Here is a 23,272-nt window from a genome sequence, read left to right as displayed (position 1 = left end):
GGCTGTGTGTTGGCCCCAATACTGTTTAACTTATATATAAACAACATTGTTGAGAGGCTATCCAGCCCGCAATTTTTCCCACCCTCTCTTGGCAGACGCAAAATCTCAATTCTATTATACACTGATGATATGGCATTGATATCTCTTTCCAAAATTGAGATAAGAAGACAGCTTCAGCAATTAGGATTGTATTGTAAGGAAGAGGCCCTTAACATTAATTTTGAAAAAACTAAAGTGATGGTCTTCAGGAAAAGGGCCCAAATTTCTTCGTGAAATGTACTGGGCAACCCAATTAACCAGTGTAGCTCCTTTAAATACCTAGGAATTACATATAGAGAAAATCTGAATTGGAATGTACATTTTGCCACAGTCAAAGCTTCTGCAACAAGGATTGTAAGATCTATTTTGAAGTTTATTTTAAACCAAGGGTGGCATACTTATAGATCCTGCTTTAAAATTATTTAAGAGTAAGGTCATTCCCCATCTTTTGTATGGTGCCAAGGTGTGGGGATGGAAAGAGGATATTCTTATCAGTTTTGAAACAATTCAAAATCAGTTTCTACGACAAATTCTGGCTCTTCCTAAGGGAGTGCCAGTTGCCCTCATGAGAGCAGAAACAGGTCTGCCCTCTTTGAGGGTGCAGGTGCACCTTGTGGTACTAAAATAGTAGCCAGACCTGATACATTCAGATATCTGGCATTTCATCAAATGCTATCTAACGGTGTGCCACCGTTTTCTTTGTAATAATTAGACAGATATTCCATCCCCAACGATCCTCTCGACTCCTCAGCAAATAACTTACATCTTCAAGACTGGGTCTATAAGGGTGATGCCCTGATAGATAGACAGGCGGTCCTGAACTGTCAGTCAGCCTCTTGGTTTAAACTCTTCAAGTGCAATCACTCTAGAGCATCTTACTTAGTCAGTATTGCAAACTACAATCATAGAGCAGCCTTCACATCCCTATGCTTTGAAACAATGCCAACCGCAGTTTTAGCAGGCCGCTACAGTAAAATATCTAAGGACCAGCGCTTTTGTCCCTGTGGAACATCCGCAATTGAGGACTTACCTCATTATATTCTTAATTGCCCATTGTATGCCCAACCTAGGACCAAATTTCTTTCTGAGATGTTGTCCAACCTTTGTACCCACTCAGATTCCGAGAAGATTGTAGTTCTACTAGCTGCTAATATATCCCACAAAATTGCTTTATATGCCCTGGCTGCAAAAAATATATGGGCTAATGCTGTGCTTAAGGGACAGAGAGTTCCACCAGATTGGGGCCAGGACAGAAAATGCCCTGGCCCTGGTCGAGGTCAGCTGAGCCTCACTGGGGCCAGGGACCACCAGTAGATGTTTACTTGCAGATCTAAGAGCTCTCTGATGTACATATGGGGAGCTTAAAAAGTGAGCTATGATCCCTGAAACTCCTGATTCAAATCCTGCCTAAGGCATGAGCCCAATCTAAGTACTAAGTATTTAGTTATTTCTCCCTTGCACAGAAAATATTATATACTTGCCCATGAATCCAGTCACGGTAAGGTTAGATACGCATTCTTAAGTACACTAATACTTTCAGTTGTAAAATATGTGTCTTAATTTGTAAATTCCAAAATATTCAGATTCTGAATTCCAAATGGTGATGTAAAAACGTATCTGAAGGTAATTGGCCTGGAACATCAATAGAAGGATGTGGCAGACAAAGTAAAAATCTCCGTGGCAAAAGCAAAATGTGGCATCTCTATTATGGTCCTAATGTGGCATTTATTATTTATCTAGTTCATTTATTCTCTATTCTTTTAAATCTTATTCCCTCCTTTGATGTCTGTTTTCCAGTTCCTCTTTCCTTGGCCTGTTCCTCTTAGTTTAATAAAGAAGCCTTGAGCTACTTAGACTGTCTGGTGGTGTGTTCTTCTTTGTAGAGACCACATATATGATATCATTCCTCCAAGGAGCTCAGAGCAGTGTACATTGTTTTCCCTGCCTCCACTTTATCCACACAACAACCCTGTTAGGCAGGTTAGGCTGATATTGACTAGCCCCAGCGAGCTTCATGGCAGACTGTGGATCTGAGCCCGGGTCTCTAGATCCTGCTCCAACACCCAAATCTTTACTCTCTAACTACGCTCATTCTCATTTAGATCTAGGAACTAGAAAAAGTCAGTCTTCCAAAATTTAATTTCAGAGCAAGGTTTAAAAAGAAAATTATATTCTAATCTGGTAAGAGTTTCTTCAAATATTAATTATTAGACCCTGCTATAATGTTATTTTAGAGTGCTAGTATATGAAAAAGGGTACAATCTTGTCTGTACATTTGTTTTTGTGTAGTTTGCTTATTCAGTTAGGAAAACTATATCTTGCCTTAAAGCAAAGAAACTAAATCCCACACAAAGCAGGCAGCTCTGCCCCAGATCTTTCTGTCCATCATGGAGCCTTCTCCAGCCCAGCCTAGCCCAGCTGTGAGCTGTCAAATGAAGTAGACTCCACTGTGAGCAGTAACTTTGCCTTATGATAGCACCAACAGCATTGTCCTCCTCTACTTTGTATGCTCCCAGATTTATAGTTTAGGGGAGAAAAAATCCTTCATAATCCCAGCAGACTCACATTTTCCATTTGGCTATTGCTCTTTTTTGTTTGACATGCTCAAGAGGGGGATGCAGTGCTGGACTCAAAATCCCTCTCACTGATTGTGAAAGCATTTCACATTTGGAAGAGGAGCTTGTTATCTCTCTCCATTCTTGGTACAATAGATCTCAAAGATCTCTTATAGTTGAGAATTTGAGTTCTTGTGTGTATTCAGCAAGTGATCATATTTCATCTTGTAGGCAGAGGTACCTGGCTGTCTTGATCAAAATACTTGGGGTAGGAGATCAGTGAAACACCTATACACTGTCAAGATCCCTTACTGACTACTGGGCTAGCCTTCACTCTGTTCCATGACACCATCAGTTGCGCTGCATTGTTTTTCTTACGCATTCTATGAATGTTAAACTGTGTGCAAGGGAATGATCACTTGTTTCCTGGGCCTTAGACATACCCTAGAACTAAAAGAAACAGCTTGGATATAAAGGAGATAATGAATAGCCCTTTCCTACAGATTAAATATTAAATATCTCTGACCACTACTCTCAGCTCCTTCTACTCTAAACCGTAGCTTCATATTATAAAGAAAAAGGTTATATGTTTTAAGCAAACCATGCACTAATGCAGATGTAACTATAACAGAGCTCCTGTAGCATAGTGGGTAAGTGGCTGGGTATGAATCAGTACTTGTCTAGTTCAATTCCTGCTACTACCATGAACTCCGCAGGTGGCCTTGGGTAAGCCACTCCTCTCAGCCCCAGCTCCCCACCTGTATTAATAATAATAACACTGACTTTGTTCATCACTCTGTGTGTGGTACTAATCTGTCCAGAAGGGCAGTATATAAGCACACTGTTGTTGGTGGTGGTGCTGTTAAGTTTCCAGCAGCCAGTGTGATCCAATAAATAGAGGGGTCTTCCTATAGCTGATCTCTGCTAGTAATGCATCAGTCTCTGTTTCCTGCCTGTAAAAAGAAATTAGCATTATTAACCTTCATGTTGGGTTGTTGGGGAAGATAAACATAATAAAGATTGGTAAAGAACTTTGCAAATTTTGTTTAAGAAGTGCTATAGCACTTTTTTTGTTGTTTTTATGTTTTCATTTATGTTTTTATTTATTAGTTTATGGCAAAGCTGAGCAATGACACCAAGGTGCAATACCAGCCCCTACCTTAAGGTGGCAGATGATTCTTTAGAATTACTTGTATACATACTACTAAATGTAGGCACACAGCATCTCACAATCGAAATTAGTTCTTATTCCCAATAAATGTTTTATAATGTAAAGTTTCATGAAGAACAAATCCTATGTGGAAAGGAATTAAGGGATGGGGGTTGTAGATTTGTAATCTGCTGTAGGATACATACACTTTCTTTGGTTAAAAGTAAAGGAAATAAATATTATTGTTTTACAGGAGTAGTCTGTTTTGTTTCAGGATAAAAGAAGAAAGGGAGGTGTTGATCGTACAAGTTTAGAGGGAAGGAGTTGCAGACAGGACTGGCTGAAAGAGGAGAATGGGCCATGTCAGCTGAGAACAGCAAGAACTTGAGTCAAATAGAGATGGTATTACTCATGTGCAAATAAATTTCTAATCCTCAAGGCTTCATAGCTTTACCCAACTCTCCTTTTGAGCGTGCAGCATGCTGAAAAGGATAAGAAGTTGACAAAAAATACATCTACATTGGATATCAAACTGGAGGAGAGGAAAGTGGAAGAAGTTTCGTTTGGGGAAAACAGCAGGTAAAAGTGATCGTCTGAGCAGCAGAACTGAACAAGATTAGTGTGTGATAAAGGAAGGCCACAGATAGGGTCACTATAATCAAGGCAAGAAGTGATGAGTATGTGAACAAAGTAATATGAACATAAAACAGGATATAATAGGCAAGAAGATGTTACCGGACCTTGTGATAATTGGAATGCATAGTGCCATCTACCATTATTTATTTAAATCCCTTGACTACAAGTACTATACTAGGCATGTTTTATTTCTTTCAGTACTGGCTCATCTCTGCTAAGGGAGAGCAGATGTGAAATGCTTTGGGTGCTCAAAACAACAACGACGATAACGATGATGATGATGATTACCCTCAATATTCTAGGAAACAGATTGGTCCACAGAGATTGGTTGACAATGCCCCAAAACTATTTCCAAATGTAACTTTTGGGTATCTACTAGACTTGTGTGTTTATTTTGTTATTAATTACAATAATTATACAAATGAGAAAATGAAACAAATTCCCCACCTAAACAGTCTATAAAGAAAAAAACCATCATTTCTTTCATTTTGTTCCTTTTCTTTTGTTGTTGCAGTCTTGTCTCGCTCTGATGCTATTAGTTTCACTCTAACAAGGCTGCCAAGGTTTTCCTAATAAAGGTAATAATCTGTGTTCCTTAAGCAAAGGGAGGAGAGAGAGGCTCTAAGCTTTCTTGATTGACTGCAGGATGTAGCCACTATGATTACAAGACAAAGGAAGCAAAGCGAGGAACTAATGGGCATGAGAGGCAGAATAATAACAAACCATATGTGGAATGTGTAGTTCAAGATACTGTAACACCTTGGAATAATACAGATAGGCTACACAGGAGTAAAATTACAAAGGTATATTTGCAAATACTAGGTACACTATCCACTGATGATATGGCCAATGCAAAATAGCAAATAGTACAGACAATGATCTTCTCACAATCGAGCGTATACAAGTAGTAAATCATAAGAGACAGAATGATGATGAGTACCTAACATTTTCAAATACATGTTGGTAATTTTACCGTGTGTAACCTATTTTTATTATTTCCAATGTTATGTTATCTTGAATGTTACATTCCAGATACTGTTAGTTATTATTCTGCCTCTAATGCATATTCAGACTTTGCTTTATTTATATATTTATTTGTAGTCTACCTTTCTCATTGAGACTCAAGGTAGATTACATGGTGTAAGTCAATACAATCAGTGGCTGGTACATTCAATATACAATGCAATAGGGTATGGATTGCAAAAACTTGAAAATAAACAGAAATCTGATACAGAGCTGAAACAAAATTAAAAAGAGTCCAGTAGCACCTTTAAGACTAACCAATTTTATTGTAGCATAAGCTTTCGAGAATCAAGTTCTCTTCGTCAGATGCCTGATCAAAACTGGGCAGATACAGAAGAGGAGGGGGGAAGAGAGAGAGAGAGAGAAACAATGAGAGAGCTGAAACAATGCTTAAACAAAACATAAGCAATTTAACATGGAATATTAAACAGTGTGGAAACTTCCCCGTAGGGTAGTAACAGACAGTATACAGCCAGCAACATATGGTATACAGTAGTACAGTCTACATCTCTTACCAAGGCATCTCTTTGAACCATTTGGAATCTTTTCTATCAATTCTCCCGTAGACTTTAATGTTAAACATGGATGTCTTTCATAGCCTGCAGAAGGGGGAACCCTTTATTCTATCTGTTAGTTTGATATTATGTATGTTACAAAGACGTGCAACAATCCCCATGAGGTTTGTTGGATTTGAATTAAAAATAATGAAGATACAATCCCAAGAAGAGGAGGGGCTCTCCCATTAAAATAACACAATAGAATTATGAAAATGAAACAACAATGAAAGAAAAATAATTAAACAAAACCATACAAAACAACCCAATAACAAAATATTCTTTTTTTGAATTAATTATGTAATGTAAGAAATGAAAAGAAAAAAACCCCTCCTGTGCCCATGTCTGAACCATTCCTCTTTACTTTCAACATGCCTTGAGAAAAGCACCATGTAGAACTGCTATTATCATCTTACGTATGTCTAGATGACAGCTTCCCTTAGGGTTTACAGCGGCATAACCGATGCAGGAGAATGTATTTCTCAAAAAAGAAGCACCAACTTAGGTGCTGGAATGGCTCAGATTCCTAACTATATGTTCCTAGCTATATATGATCTTCATCTGAAAGACCCTGTTAATTCTGCACCCTAGCACAGGCCGTTTCCATACATGTTGGATAATGCACTTTCAATGCACTTTAGCGATCCTTTGGAAGTGGATCTTTTGTTTCACACATGAAAATCCAGTTCCAAATGATCACTAAAGAGCATTGAAAGTGCATTATCCAATGTGTGTGGAAGCAGCCTCTGTAGCCTGACTGCATATAAGTGATGAACAGTGCAATCCTAAACAGAGTTACTCCAGACTAAGCCTACTGATTTTCATTTATTGATTTCAATTTGCTTAGACCTGAGTAACTCTGTTTAGGATTGCACTGGAAGGCTATGATCATATCACATTAAGTAGGAATGTGATGAAGAGGTCTCTGAGTCAAAAAAATCCTTATGCATCAATATTTTTGTTAGCCTGTCAGCCTCTTCGTTCTCATGCTTGCATCAGACTAATATGGCTTTTTTCTGGAGTTGAATATTGGGACTTACTTTCAATTAAACATGGATAGGATTGGGATGCATGTCTAACAAAGTAGGCCCCAGAGAATCTCATGAACATTATATCTTGGATTTCATTGCATACATATGATGATACCAAATTCAGTGCAACAGTACCCAAGTTCCCATTCTGCCATTTTGAATGTTACCCTTTTAATAATGTAAAGGACTATCATGGTTATTAAGTCTGCAGAATCTGAACTGAGATATATATTGTAGAAATTCAGCCAGTTTGGAATGCGAATCATGATGATTCCTGTAGGATTTCCTTCTTTTGGAATCTCCTTCCCAGGAACACATCATGATGCAATTAACAGGCAATATGCAGATCTCCACAAAGGCAGTGCATACATAGGTAGACACACAGCATACATTCCTTTTTTAGAACAACTTGTTAATGCCAGGTACAAGCACTCATTTCCTCTCCCCAAAGTGATTGACTCCCTTCCCTTTCCCTTTGGGTTTATCTCTCAGCAGAGAAAAGTCAATGATGGTAAGCTGTAAAACAACCATAATAGAAAACAGAACATCAGTTTCGCCAGGGGGGAAATTAGCTGCAGAGTTCTTTGCTGATGATGCCTTTGCAAATCCATTGGCTTCTGCCTCCAGCAGAAGTGCCAAATAAACACAAAGGTTCTTTCGAGTCTGTAGCTTCTAGCACTCGCAACAGATTGATCTGTGGAGGCAACTTTTGCAGGGTATACTCATAGAATCATAGAATCATAGAGTTGGAAGGGGCCATACAGACCATCTAGTCCAACCCCCTGCCCAGTGCAGGATCAGCCTAAAGCATCTCTGACAAGTATTCATCCAGCCTCTTCTTGAAAACTGCCAGTGAAGGGGAGCTCACCACCTCCCTAGGCAGCTGATTCCACTTTTGAACTACTCTGACCGTGAAAAAGTTTTTCCTAATATCCAGCCGGTACCTTTGTGCATGTAGTTTTAGCCCATTGCTTCGCGTCCTACCCTCTGCTGCCAACTGGAACAGCTCTTTGCCCTCCTCCAAATGACAGCCTTTCAAATATTTAAAGAGAGCAATCATGTCCCCCCTCAACCTCCTCTTCTCCAAACTAAACATTCCCAAGGCCCTCAGCCTTTCCTCGTAGGGCTCAGTCTCCAGACCCCTGATCATTCTTGTCGCTCTCCTCTGCACCCTCTCGATTTTGTCCACATCCTTTTTGAAGTGAGGCCTCCAGAACTGCACACAATACTCCAGGTGTGGCCTGACCAAGGCAGTATAGAGAGGGGCTATGACCTCCTGTGATTTCGACGCTATGGCCCCTTTGATACAACCCAGGATTGAATTAGCCTTTTTTGCCACCGCATCACACTGACTGCTCATATTCAGTTTACAGTCCACTCTTACACCAAGATCCCTTTCACATATACTACTGCCTAGAAGTGTATCCCCCATCCAGTATTTGTGCTTCTCATTTTTGTGGCCCAGATGTAATACTGTGCACGTGTCTTTGTTGAATTGCATCCTATTCACAGCTGCCCACTTCTCCAGAGTATTCAGGTCTTGTTGAATTTTAATTCTATCTTCTTGGGTGTTTGCTACCGCTCCCAATTTGGTATCATCAGCAAATTTAATGAGCAGCCCTTCCACTCCTTCATCCAGATCATTGATAAAAATATTGAAAAGTACCGGGCCCAAAACCGAGCCCTGCGGCACCCCACTGGACACCTCCCTCCAATCTGATGAAACGCCGTTGACGACCACTCTTTGAGTGCGGTCCTCCAACCAGTTCCCTATCCACCGAACTGTCCTATAGTCTACTCCACAGTCTTCCAGTTTGCCCATTAGAATGTCATGGGGAACCTTATCAAAAGCTTTACTGAAATCCAGATAAATCACGTCAACAGAGTTCCCCCGATCCAGTAAGCTGCATGTGATCTCTTATATACAATATATACACATACACAACTGATAAATGTTTGTGCAAACTTTACACAAACCACATATTCTCTCCACACACCATACATGGGAGCCACTTTCTGCAAGTAGGTCCCAGAACATTAAAAGGCTCCAAAGAAGTGAGGGTGAGTCAATCACATGGGCATTTCCTAAAGAATTGGCACCGTTTGTATGCTAATTTTGTGGAGAAGATCCACATCAACCAAAACATTCTCCAGGTAAGCCACCTGAAGAACATATAAAAAGAATCTTAAGGAGAGCGTAAAGTAAATGGGAACTCAGATGTAATTATTTTTCAGAGGTAATTTTTGTATTGGCATTTCCTCAAATAAAAAAATCAACGGTTAACAAGTAGACTTCAGATAAGATGGTTCGTTGTATCTCCAGTTAGCTTCCTTAACCCACACTTGCAATAATGCCTGACTGTTAGGAAATGGATTGGAATAAGCAAATTACCTTCACAATTAATTGCACACAGAATCTCCTGTTAATAAATGTTCTTGTATAAACCCCTATAAACATTCTTTTAAAGGAGGGAGTATCAGATCTGAATAGATCTGACTTGCATAGTTTGCATCTAGGACAAGAGTTTTACATATATGACTTTTGTTTAAGTGCTGACAGCTTTCTCTCTCTCTGCATATTGTCTCCTAGAGACAAGCTTATAAACCATCATAGTGCAGCATCACATTCCAAGAACCAAAAAAGGCTAAGTCGCATGGGATTTTTGTTGTATGATGATTAATTTGATGGGTAAAAAAGAGGGATCTTCATTCAGAGATAGAAACTTTTTATATCCAGAACAGTGCAATGCATGTAGTTTATTATCAAGGCAGAAGAACAAATAAGAAGCATGACAGACCATTGTTCCATTAGGTAGAGAGAAGGACCATAGCTCAGTATATAAGGTTTGTGTTTTTAAACCTGCCTTGTATTTTTCATTTAGTTCCTCGTGTTATGTTAAACTTTTACCTCAGGAGGGCCCTGATCACAACTAAAACTCCTTTTATTACCACTCACATAGAACTTCATGTTCTCTGCTTTACCTAGGCTTATAATTGAGAACACCTTCCCTTTGGGGGTTGAAATCCCACTACTAACTCCACCTGTGGCATTTTGCCTTATTTGTGCGACCTATATATTGCTGCCTCCCTGAATTCCTCAAAAGGTTTTCACTGGCCTTAGAGCTCCTCTGTTTAATTGTTATTATAGAAAGGCTTTGTTATAGATGGTAGTATGACAGAACAGTCAGTACTTGGGGGTGACTGTGAGGTAAAAAGGGGATGCTTTCTTGCTTGATCTAGGGATCCTATTCTTGGAATCTCCCACTCCTAGCCTCCGCCTCTGCCCTGCCACCACTCACCTGGCCAGTGGGGGAATAGGTGTGGGGAATGGGCCCCACCAAGAACTGTTGAGTAAAATGGTTGAATAAAATGGTTCAGTAAGTGGATCCCAGGCAATAAATAGTGAAGATATCTAAGACCACAGTGATACTCCTTCTTCATCCTATCACCATGTCCCTCTACAGATGTCAAAGAAGCACTTGTCTAGAACAGTATACAAAAATAGTTCAGTTAAATAGTTCAGTTTTGAAACTGGAGCTCATGCCTCTTTTGTGAGACAAAGAAGGGACAAAAGGTAGCTGTAGCGCAACAGAGCAGGAGATTTAACAGCAGCTCCTGGAGTTGTCCAGCTTTTAAAAAGACAGGCAACACACTCAGGCTGAAACCTCATGTGGTGGAACCACTCCACTGACCCATGTGTACTGCCCCTTCTTGCATCTGGATGCCTGGGTTTTGGAGTTGCAAGCTCCTGTTTTGGAAATTCTTGGAGATTTGGGGGCAGGAGCCTGGAGAAGGTAGGATTGGGGGAGGGGACAGGCCCCAGCAGGGTTTACTGCCAAAGCAACCATTTTCTCCAGGGGAACTGATCTCTGTTGTCTGGAGATCAACTGCAATTCCAGGAGAACTCCAGTCACAAACTAGAGGCTGGCAAGACTCCCTGCTCTTCCATGTAGGCTCTTAGCTCTGAGACCCTTCCTCAGTTTCCTGCTACTCATTGCCTAATTACCTTGGTACATGTCTAAATTTAGATCTGTTCACACAGGCTCTCTAGAAAATTTCAGTTTATTAGGAAATTCCCATACTCATGGTTCAGGCCTTCAACTGCTACATGGCAGGGTTCCAGATGTCTGCCAAGGATGGGCAAACTCCCAGCAGTTTGTCCCCATGCCCACTGATTGCTGGCATCCAGTGGGAGGTGGCAACCCACCTGGCAATTTCCCCCACCAGCAAGCAACCTGGGCAAACATACAGTGCATTCACTCCTGGGTGGGTGTGTATGAAAATGTCACTTCTGAAGTGACATTATTGTATTGGCCAAGGGAGTGCTCCTGTGCTTCACATGGGACCGATTCTCAAAGAAGCAGCTCCACTCAAAGTGTGGAGAACTCTTATAACCATCCCAAAGTGATATGTTGTGCCAAGGCCAGGAAGGAAATCACTGGTGAGTACTGGCCTCCCTCCCATCCGTTGCCTAGGATACCTGGCAAGCCTATGCTACCTGCAAGGAACTAGGTCTCAGCTCCTTCAGCTTCCAAATGAAATTTGCTTATCCTCCCTGTACCAGAAGATTTTATTGTTTCCTCTTGCCCACCCACTGGACAGATCAGAGAGCCTTTTCCTAAGGGTTCCAGAAAGAAATCTCTCTGGCATTTTAGTCCTCCATGCTGCTATCTCCCCCCACCATCACCCAAGGGTAAGATTTTAGCAGAAAGACTTCTGGCCACTCCTTCATCTTCAGCCAGGTGGGGCATTTGCATAACTAAAGACCCTGGGTGGGCTTAGAAAGTATTCCCTCTCTCTGTCAGCTAAGAGGGAGGACACTTTAGTAAAACTACAGGTTTGAAGATTTTAGAACAGTCCTAACCTACCAGTAAAAAGCATTTCTCCACACCTAGCAAGACCATTTAGAAAGCCAATATGAAGTTCCTTGAATTAACATAGTCCTCAAAGTAAATTTAACAAAAGTTGTTAATACTTTCGTGCAGGGCAAATTTACATTAGGAATTTTTACATGGAAATAGCCCCACAAATTCATAGTTACTTGTAATGCTTTCCAAAGTTATTGATTATTTATAAATGTATATACAGGCAGAATTATCCCTTAAAAATGACTGTTTCCTAAAGGTGTATACTGTTTTCACCATGTGGGGCACATTTATGAGTATACTAGCAACAAAGCCTGTTGTGGGGAAAAAATACAACAGGCTCTAGAAAGGGGAGGGCAGGCAGGCAGGCATTCACTCATCCTCCATCACTGTTTCCAGCTGGTGAAGGAGGGGGGTGGGTATTTTCATCTGCTCCACACCTGATCTTGGCCATGTGAAGGGCTTTGCTACCTGCTCCATGCCTGCTCCATGCTGGGTAAAGGGAGGGGCATTGCCTCCTGTTCTGCACCTGACTGTGGCTGGGTGAGGGGGGGCAGGTATTGCTGCCTGCTCCGAGCCTGATCCCAGCTGGGTGAAGGAGGGTGAGTATTGCCACCTGCTCCCCGCTGGGTGAAGGGAGGAACAGGCATTGCCTCCTGCTCCATGCCTGATCCTGACAGGTGAAGGTGGGCGGCAGGCTTTACTACTTGCTCTGCTCCTGATCTCAGCTGGTTAAAGAGGGTATGGGCATTGCCCCCTGTTCTACTCCTGATTGCGACAGGTTGAAGGGGGGGAGCCATTGCTGCATGCTTGGCTCCTGACTCTGGCAGGGTGAAGACAGGGTGGGCATTGCTGCCTTATCAGTGGCTTAATCCGGTAGGTTGAAGAGGGTGGGCATTGCCACTTGCTCCTCTCCTTATCCCGGCTGGGTGAAGAAGGGCATTGCCTCCTGCTCTGTGCCTGATCCCAGCCAGGTGAAGGTGTGAGGTGGGCATTGCCACCTGCTCTGCTCCTTATCCCAGCTGGGTGAAGGGAAGAAGGGCATTGTTTCCTGCTCTGTGCCTGATCCCGGCCAGGTGATGGCAGGAGGTGGGCATTGCCACCTGCTCCACCACTAATACCAACTGGGTTAAGGGAGGGGAGGGCATTGCCACCTGTTCCACTCCTAATACCAGGTCCAATATTATTGTATATTTCTGTTATATTGACGACCTCTATTTTTTGTTCCGGGGAGAAGATAGGATAGAGGAATTTTGTCAGTGGCTTGATCAAAGGGACAAGCATGTCAGTTTCGCTTGGCACTACAGCGGGAGAGAGATATCTTTTCTGGATATCATTTCCTATAAGGATGGGGACAATAAGATCAAGTTAAGACCCTATAAGAAAAAGATGGACAGGGGATTCGTTTTCGTTTTCCCGGCCATGTCAGACGCTCCTCTCCGCAGGTCCGGGAGGAAATGTCCGAGCAGCCTGACCAGGCGGTTGACCCGCAAGGGTTAACCCCCAGACTCCCAGTGAGGGAGACGGGATCCGGAGCGCGGCGGGAAGAACCCCCTGAAAGCAATGCAGGGGGTAAATTGCCCGTTTGCTCCAACGGAGGCCGGCAGACTTGCGCAGCACTTCGCGTGCTGCCGGGCCATGGAGAACGGCAATAAGCAGATTTAAGGTGAAAACCTGTAAGTAAGCGAATCCCTTCTGATTTCTAAGCGTATGCGAAGGATTGGTGGGAGTTGAAGCTAAGAAGGCACGGATTTCTTCCCCTTCGCGGAGTTTTGGAACTTAGTTGGTGCCCCCCCCCAAGATGGCGACGAGAAAGCAGAGCCCAGCAATGAGTAAATCGGTGATGGCGACGTTACAGGGGAAGGGGGAAACTTTGGAAGAGACGGTGAAATGAGCAGTCTTTGATGCTGTGCAGCCTTTTGTAGTGAAACTGAATGAAATGGGGCAAAGGGTTGATTCAGTGGAAAGCGAAGTGAAAACCATTAAAGAAACAGCGACCGGAGCAGAGCAGTCTGCACACGAGAACGCAGTACTCATGAAACCAACAAGTAAGGAAGTGAAGCTTTTGGAGAATCAAATAATAGGATTGCAAGTGGACCATGCCCAAACGGTACTGCGTCTTCAGAATGTAAAAGAGGAGCAAAGTGAAAATTTGAAAGATCTGGTGTCTGGACTTTTGGCGCCATTCGCAAAGGCAACTAAAGAAGAGTTAAAAAGCGATATTTTGGAAGTCCGGCGGACATCTTCAAAGTATGTAATGAAGCGTCAGCTGCCTCGCGAGATTATTATTGACTTTTCATCTAAGAAGACTCGGGACACCATTTTATATAAATTCGTATAATGTGGACTTGGATTATTTGGGCAACAAGGTTAAAATACTGAAGGATGTTCCATTTTTGGCTCGTAAAAGAAGATTTAATTATAAAGGACTTGCAGCTTTCTTGAGGAAATGTGATGTAAAATATAAATGGTTGTTTCCAGAAGGCGTCTGGTTTAGATATAAGGATCAAACTTACAAGATTACATCGGAAGTGCAGCTGACAGACTTTTTGCTCAACCATCAGGAGTTCCAGCAGGAAGAAAGTTCAAAGTCTGAAGGGGAAAGTGGGGGGGAGGAGAGAGAGGGCGCAGCTGCTCCAGCTACACAGAGAGAACTGAGACCGAGACGCGGGGGGCGGGGGAGAAAACCTGATCCTGAATGTAGTCTGTATTGTATAAGATCTACCAATCTGATAGCATATTAGAAAGTTAACTTTTAAGAAAAATTGCAGCATGAAGGGAATACAAGACATGTAGTGTAGTGTTTGTTGTTTATATGTTGCTCTTCCCCTTTTCCCAGTCCTCCCTTCCCTTTTTTTTTCTTTCTCTCCCCCTTATACTTTTGTAGTCTTTTGTAGTTTTTTATGTTAGATATTAAAAATAAAAAAAAATTCAAAAAGAAAAAGAAAAAGACGGGCAGGAACTCATATCTTGAATACGGTTCCTTCCATCCTCGCCATCTACGTGCAAACATCCCCTATGGACAATTTTTACGCATTAAGCGTAATTCATCCTCACTAGCAGATTTTCAGAAAAACAGCGAGGTACTTAGTAATGACTTCATGAGGAGAAGTTATCCCTGCAAGGTGGTGCAGTCAGCCCTGAGGAGGGCATCGATGGTGGATAGAGAGTCCCTGCTTACCTATAGAACACGACAGTCAGAAGAGAGGATACGATGGGCAGTCGACTACACTCCGATCGCCCATGGTATCAAGAGGATTATTCATCGTCACTGGAAGATTGTAGAGGGGATAGATGGGTGTGGAAGTACACCGCAGGTAGGCTTTCGCAGGACCTGCAGTTTAAAGGACATGTTGGTATGTGCGGATGTACAGGTTAAGGAGAGAGACACCAGATTGCCCACTGGTAATTACAAGTGTGGGCACTGCCAGGTGTGCAGTATAATCTGGGAGGGCAAAGAAACTGTACTGAATGGGCAGAAACTAATTATCACTCATTTTGCCACATGCCAGACTGCAGCAGTCATTTATGCTATTGAATGCCCATGCTTGTTGGTATATGTCGGATGCACTTTAAGACCTGTGAAAGTTCGTATCCTTGAGCACATTGCTCGGATACGTAACTGAGTGCAGGAAGCACCCTTGACACCTCATTATAGGGAAAAACAGCATAAGGAAACTGACCTGAGAGTAGTGGTTCTGGAGGTGTCAGGAAAACAACATTCTGATAATATGCAGGTATCCCTCCAACGGCGGGAGGCTCATTGGATTCATAAATTGAACACGATGCACCCCTTTGGGTTGAACCATGAGCTCTCTCTTAACTGTTTTTTGTAGTAAATGATCTCTACTTGTATCTAATGGGATAAATGTGTGTATATATGCATGTTCCCTTTAAGACACCTGTTAATGATTAGTCCGAGATTGCTGATATAGGTGGTTTTTGGTTCCCTCAGCCACACACGCATATGAGATTTTCAAGGCTATGTTTTGGGCATGAAAGATTTAAACACATTGGAAATTTCCTTTTCTGCTGTAAAGGTATGTGTTTGTGGTTTGGGTCATGAAACATTTTTATGAAGACCAAAGAGGATAAGTAAAAAAAAATTGTAATTTTTTTTTTATTGTAGCGTTCCACACGCTCCTGATGAAGGATTCCGATATCTGCCACAGATAGCCGGCCCCAGATCGAGCGTGGGTTGGAGCTTTGCTTCGCGGCTGGGCTTCACCGTTCACTTGCTGAGGGAAGTCCTGAAAAGAATTGTTATAACTATACCAAGAAGATTGTTGGGAATTGTGTGTGTCCACTGCAACTTGCCCTGTATGATTATGTAAAAGATTTTTGTATTGTTGATGTGTGTGTCTGAAAATTGCATCAAGAGGTTGTTATTTATTTATACGAATACAATGGTGAAATTTTGTAGCCTTTGCACTCTGAATACAGTTTTGTAATTTTGTAAATTAGTATTGTATTCCCTGTGGATTTTTTCCTCTTCTATTTGCCGCTCCTATTACCAGCTGGTTGAAGGTGAGCATTGCCACCTCTCTTCTCTTAATACCAGGTGAGTTAAGGCGGGGGGGCAGGCATTGCCAACTGCTCCGCTCCTGATCCCAACTGGTTCAAGGGGGGCAGGATTGCCACCTACTCCCCTCCTAATACCAACTGGGTTAAGGTAGAGGGTGGGCATTGCCGCCAGCTCCACTCCTAATATCAGCTGGTTGAAAGCAGGAGGTGGGCATTGCCACCTTCTCCCATCGTGCTCCCATGGCATGTTTTCTGGAGGGACATGGTGCCTTGCCTAGGCTTCCCTCCATGGCAGCGCCCTCTGGTGGTGCACCAGGATATAAAGTGAGTTGTCTGAAATACGCTTACTCAATTATATAGTAAGATATGGGAGAACTACAGGGTAGTTTCAAAGTGATGTTTTCCTACAGAAACTGATTTCAGCTAAGACTCTCAAATCAGTCTTCATGGGATGAGTCACCTCAGACCAGCTCAGGCAAGGATCCCAAAACAGGATCTAAGGTAGCGCTAGCAGGACAGAGTTTATATGCATTTGTGTGACTCAATACTTGGTGACTGATGCTAACCCTTAGAGTGTGCAAATTCAGTCTTAATATATTTTCTTGAAGTGGTAGGAAGCAATTTATTTGTGATGAGTCACCATATTGTGGCTGAGGCCTGATTCACAAAGACTTTTTTTTCAGGATGAAGTCAACACAAAGTGATGGAGCTTATTGTTTCAGGCAACCTAATTCACTTTGATATGTCTGTAGATTTTCATGTGTCTTGTGAATGGCTTAGCTGCATGTCTAGATTGCAATTAACTCATGTATTGAAAAATCTTCATGAAAGTTGTCTGAGTCAAAAATGTTTCGTGTCAGTTTTGACAGCCAGTTTAATAGATACCCACCGGCTGGGTCAAGAGCAAGGAATTTAGCTGGAGACTGAAGTACAGGAGCACAGCATCACTCTGTCAACCAGACATGGGTATTTATTTATTTATAATCCACCTTTCTCACTGAGACTCAAGGCGGATTACACAGTATGAGATTGGTACAATCGGTATCAAGTATATTTCAATACAGTATCAAGGACATTTCCATAAACAATGCCATAGGGTAAATAGATACAAGTTTAAAAGACATAATATTAGCAAGAATCCAATACAGAATAGAAAAGATACTGAAACAGAGCATAATCAATTCTAAGACTGACATTAGACAACATGGAGAACAAGTGGTACGTAGGAGTACATATTTAAAGCAACAGATAATATGTAAGGCAATATAGTGATGAAGTCTATGGTCCCTAACTCATTAGTGAAGCATCTGAGACCCCATCCCTACAATACAGCCATCCTATTTGAGTAGAAAGCCTTTTTGAATAGTTCAGTTTTGCATAGGTTATTGGTCAAGTATATACACCAGAGCTAATCCTGCCTGTCAATTGCAGAGTCAGTGTTGCACTCCCTATTTCCTTCTGAGGTCAAAGAGAGCTATGAGCATAGATATAATATACGTGTATACATACACATATGTATATGTATATGTGTGTGTATATGTGTATGTTTGTCTCAGCTTCAAACCATGAGGTTCCCAGTTCAAGCCCCCCAAATCTTTAGCCAGTACATATTTCAGCAAAGAGATTTTTAGGGTCTATTCACAAAGCCATCTTTAGTACATGGCAGGCTCTGGGAAAGGTCCATGCTGACCTACGATCAACTGTGGTGTGCTAAAGAGGCCACCCAGGCTGAACTGCACATGGTAGCGACATTCATACCATTGCCTCAGGATAGGTTGTTGTGCCTGAGTGTCAGCATAGAAGGGCTATGTGAACATGCTCTCACAGGATTGCCTTGCTTTTCTGGCCACGCCTCTGCCTTTTTCTCAGCACCTGGACATGCAGAAAATTAGCAAGGGATTTTTGCTCACCACATGTCTCCAGGTCATGGCAAGGTTCACCTGCTTCGTTTCTATATTTACAGGTACAGGGCCAGTTAAAATGGTGGTCAGGCTAGCCATGGCCTCTGAAAGATGGGTTGAGTCTGGAGAACCAACAGTGTGATTGCTGTTCCAGAAGCTCAAATCCTAATTGTTCTTGGTAGGTGAACATTCTACTGTACCACTGATGATCAGTTGCCAGAAGCCGTGGTGATACTGTAGCAAACAGTCACACACTGAAAAAAAATCCCAGGACAGGCATGTTAATCTGTGACAACAGCAACAAAAAATCTTATGATTCTATTAATATCAATGTGTTATAGAATAAGCTTTCAGAGATAAAGTCCTGAAAATTCAGGCCTTGGGCATGAAAGGCAAATGATTATATAGCAACCATTGCCTTTATTCTGCTCTCATCTACTCCATTCACACTTGAGTTGTTTTCAAGATTGTAGATGAACCCATAGTTGATACTTGAAACAAATGAGGATGCCTTCAGTTGGTGGAAGGAGAACTGTGCAGTTTATCATGTAGGGATGAGGGAAGAAATGAACCACCTCTGTCTTCTAAACAAATTTTAAAGGTGGCCCCTTTTTGTATCTTGTTACATGCCAAGACTAAGACCCTAAACTCCATAAACTGGCCAGCACCAACTCACCTGCCCTCTGCACAGATTGCCTCTTTTGATAGGCCTGGACCTTTTCCACCATCAAACTGGTTTCAGCTTCATTAATGCTGGCTGCTGATCGCTGGTTATTTTTCTCCTGCTTAAGCTATTGTAATTGCAACTGCAGAGGAGTGAAAGAGCAGCTAATCTTTTCCCTGTACCTTTCTTGCAGGCTAGATAATATGTTTTCCCTGCTATGCCTCAAGTTATTTCTCAGTCACGACTACAATAAAGGCTTGAGTGTTAGTTTGGGGCACAGAACATAAGAACACTGGGTGTGGGAAGGAGGAGGTGATTTCCCTGTTTGCTGTACATATTCCAAAAGTCAAGACATGGTTAAGCAATTTTACAGCACAGTCTGTGCGTCACCAGCAGTTATTTAAGCTCTCTTATAAAGGGGAGAGGCAGGAGCCTTTCCCAAAGAAGGGGGATAAATAAGAGGCAAAGATACAGGGACAAGAAGCACAGCTTGGAAGGAAAGAAGTTAGAAAAAAGAAGCAGAAGACCTCAAGTTTGAAGGGGAGAAATAGCATTTCTGAGAACAAAATTATTTCTTCATCAAAAGATTATATTACAGCCAGAATGCAATTACCTTCCCCACCGACTCCTTCAGCACTGAAGTGGGATGGCAATCATTTGCCAGCTGTCTTCTTTTTGAAAATAAAAGCCACCATTTAATAAAAAGCATGGCTTTCTGTGGTGATGGTTCGGACATGGTGCCTCCCAGCTACGATTAGAGCAGGTCTTTTCTTGGCATTTGCCACCACTGAGTAACAGACTTTCTCCCCACAAAACAGTTTCCAAGACCAAACTATTGGCTCTGACCAGTAAAGTCCTGGATGTCTTGGGAAGGGAGGATGATACACTTCAGTGGGTCCTTCCTTAGGCCTGGCTGCAGCCATGTTACAGATGACACCTGGGCCATGTCTATTGGGAGGCACCTCATCCTAAGACCTGAGATCTGCTGATGAGGCCCTGCTTTAAGTTCCTTTCTTCAGGGATTGGCTACTGTAAATGTCCCCCACCCCTCAATTACTGCATTAAGCTACAATGGGGAATAAGGCACATGGGAAACCTGTCTTTTCCCTCTTCAGGGCTCATAGCAATTTCAATTGTTGGAGGGAAGGGGATTTCAATTAGGGAAATTTGGGGGGGGCAAAAGAGTCAACTTCCCTTTTCTCCAGTGCCATGATGCCAATCCACATCCTCCATCACTGCATTTTAGGCCAATTAAATCACCAGTCATTCCAGTAGGAACACCAATATCTTAAATGTGCACTTAAATTTTATGGTTAACGTACTGGTTAAGTGCTGTAATAATAAAGAGAGAGACACCAATATCTTGTATCTCAGTCATATGTGTTTGGAAGTAATGCTGGTATATATAACCTTTTTCTATGTGAGTTCTATGGGGCTAAGTTGGGAACAACACTTACAAGGCAATGTAAGTTAAGAAAGATGGTTGTTGTGGATTTAAGAGATTTCTTAAATCTCTTAAAGTTGAAACCCTCCAATGTATAGAACAATATGACAAGATTTGTATAATTAAACACAGTGTAGGTGCAAGAGAGAGCAGAAACTTGCAGAGGATAATGTCTTTGAATTCATTTAAGCCACTGGTGGTTATTGCTTGATACAACTTCATAGTGAGCAAAGTCTAACTTTTGTGGTCCATCACAAAAAAGACTTCCAGAGTCTTCCAATGAAATCCTCTCACTTAAAGGAACAAACGTGACATCACAGAAACCAGGCTGCAGTCTTCACCTTGGAAAATACATCCCTAATACAAAGTGATGAGAGAGCCCAGAATTGTATACAGCTCCCCACCAAACAGACCCGATGCACAGACCCCACCTCTTCTGGGCCAAACCAATTAGTTCAGGAGGGTTACATGTGCAGCTGCTTTGCAGCCTGGGAATGCACATTTCTTAATCCAAGTGTAGCTTTTTCATTACCAAGAGCTTTCCTATGACCTCAATGAGGGGCAAGTGATATGCTTGCTAACCAGTCCAAAGAGCCCAAACAGAGTGATTGAAAGACTTGCTAACAACACAGACCTTTCACTTTCCTCCCTCTTCAATAAGCACAGTCAAGATATTTTGATGCCCACTAATTAATATGGGGCACTATCTGTCATGAAGATCTTGTACAAAAGCCCCATGAAGATTAACAGAAGCCATGCAGGACCACATAAATACTGCTGTTAATGAGGCATGTGCTCAGGATCCCTACCAGATTGTGCCCCAGAAGCTGGGTTTCACTAACTCCCAGTCTGCTGCCCTTAATGACACTTAAAATCTACTGCCTGAAAAGACAGTTTCCTGGAAGGGCATTCAAGTCTATATTCCAGTATGTGGGTGTGATATAATATGTTATATGTTAATATCTTCTATGGATTCTATGACCTGTGTTCAGCCTGTTTTGTGCTGGGTTTTATGTTTTTATATTGTTTTAAGCAGCTTTTTATCTACAGCCATAGGTTTTATGGCTGATGGACTGAGATGCTTTTTATTGCTGTCTAGTTAGTTTTACTTGGGCTGGTTGTTTTATTTGTTTTATTTGTAAGCTTCAGAACATTCCAGAGAGATGGTACATATATTTTATAAATAAATAAATAACCTCTCAAAAGAGACTCAGTGAATACTTGTGCAAAAAGGTAAAATGGAATTGGCAGCCCCATCCTCTGCATGTTCCACTGAATTAAATAAGGTAATTCTCAAGTACGTGTGCCTAGGACAGCAGGCTAGAGCTGAATGCTGTGGCTGAATGCTATGGCTGCTCAAAATCAAGGAAGTATTATTGACCACAATAACTCTGTTGACATGTTACAGTGAATGCACTTACATCCTACTTGTACATGCACACGTCTGTATGTAAGAAAGAGCCAATGTTCATTCACTTTACAGATGAAACCAGGGACCAGTACTTGGGTAAACGTGGGATTTAAATCACACATTCAGCCATACATGCATTGAATTAGTCAATGCATGCATAAAGAAGAATCAAGTGTTCACTGTACTGTTACCAGAACTGCTCTTTATTATAATGGGGAATTAGCTGTAGCAGTCTGTAACTTAAAATTAGCGCGGATCTTAACCTATGTCTACGGAGGTCCCGATCCCAGACACTCTAGTGAAAAAGAGGCAGACTACAAATAGGTTCCAAACACGTGTATTTAGTGTGGCGTAAGCCTAAACTTGCACAAGCATACAAGAAACACACAAGATCTAGGAAATACAGAGTATGAAATACAGAGACGTTCGCATTAGCTGGTTCCCAACGATGATAGGGGGAATACTCACTTATCCTGAAGCGAAGCAGAGACACAACAGCGAGGGGGGGGGGTGGCCCAATGCCAGCACTGGAACCACAGACGGACAGCAAGGAAGTCTGGATAGGAATGGCCTAAGCACCGAGTGGTCTGAGAGACCAGCTTAAATACCCCAAAACGTACCCTGGGGCTGGTGCTGTACTTGGTGGTTCTCACAGTTTAAAACAAAGGTTCTAATGGGTTACTGAATGGCTTGGATGGGCCACTTTGGTAATCAGATTGTGATAAGTGACACCTCAGGAAGAGGGGACAAAAGAGGGAGGGGGAAATCCAAGTGGGCTGAAAGGATGTTCCAGCGGACAGGGCTTGTCCTGATGTCATCAGCTCTGGAATGCGGAGGTTTCTTTGAGATGCATTCTCTAAGTGCTTGGGATGGTCGGCACTTAGTTCTTCTCCGGGGCGGCTCCTAAGATATGCAGAGCGGGGCGAGGTACTCTCGCTGCGGACGTGGTGTGCCCGCTTCGCCGAAATGGCTTCCCAAAGCAGTCTTCTTCCCAGGGTCTTCTGGCTGCCTAAGAACATGGATGCCGGCTGGGCATAGCTGGGGCTGGATAGCAGGCTGCCCGGTAGCGAGGGCAAGCTCGGGGACCGACCCGCGGGATGCTCCAGGCGGGAACTGACCAGGGAGCGCCTAGCCAGGCTCGCTGGAGGTTTCCCCGGCAGGCGCCCGGCTGCTAGCAGCGGCTTGGGCCCATATGAGGCAGGCTTCCATGGAGGCAGGGGGAACAACACTTTAAAACACAGTCCAAGGCAGGGAACAGACACGGTCCGTGGCAGATGGCAATGCAGGCACGGGGCACACTTGTAACAGAGTCCAAACACACACTGGGAATTCCAGATACAGGTCAGGGCAGGGCTGCCCAGAAAGAGAGTCCTTTGTGCAGTTATCCAAACATGGAGTCAGTAAACTACACAGTCTATTACAGCAGCAGGGTAATTGACACGCAGGCAGGAAACTGACATGTGTATCAGAGCACA

Source organism: Eublepharis macularius, chromosome 2, assembly GCF_028583425.1.
Source record: "Eublepharis macularius isolate TG4126 chromosome 2, MPM_Emac_v1.0, whole genome shotgun sequence".
Lineage (NCBI taxonomy): Eukaryota > Metazoa > Chordata > Lepidosauria > Squamata > Eublepharidae > Eublepharis > Eublepharis macularius.
The sequence above is the reverse complement of the archived record's forward strand: the minus strand, read 5'-3'. Positions refer to the sequence as shown.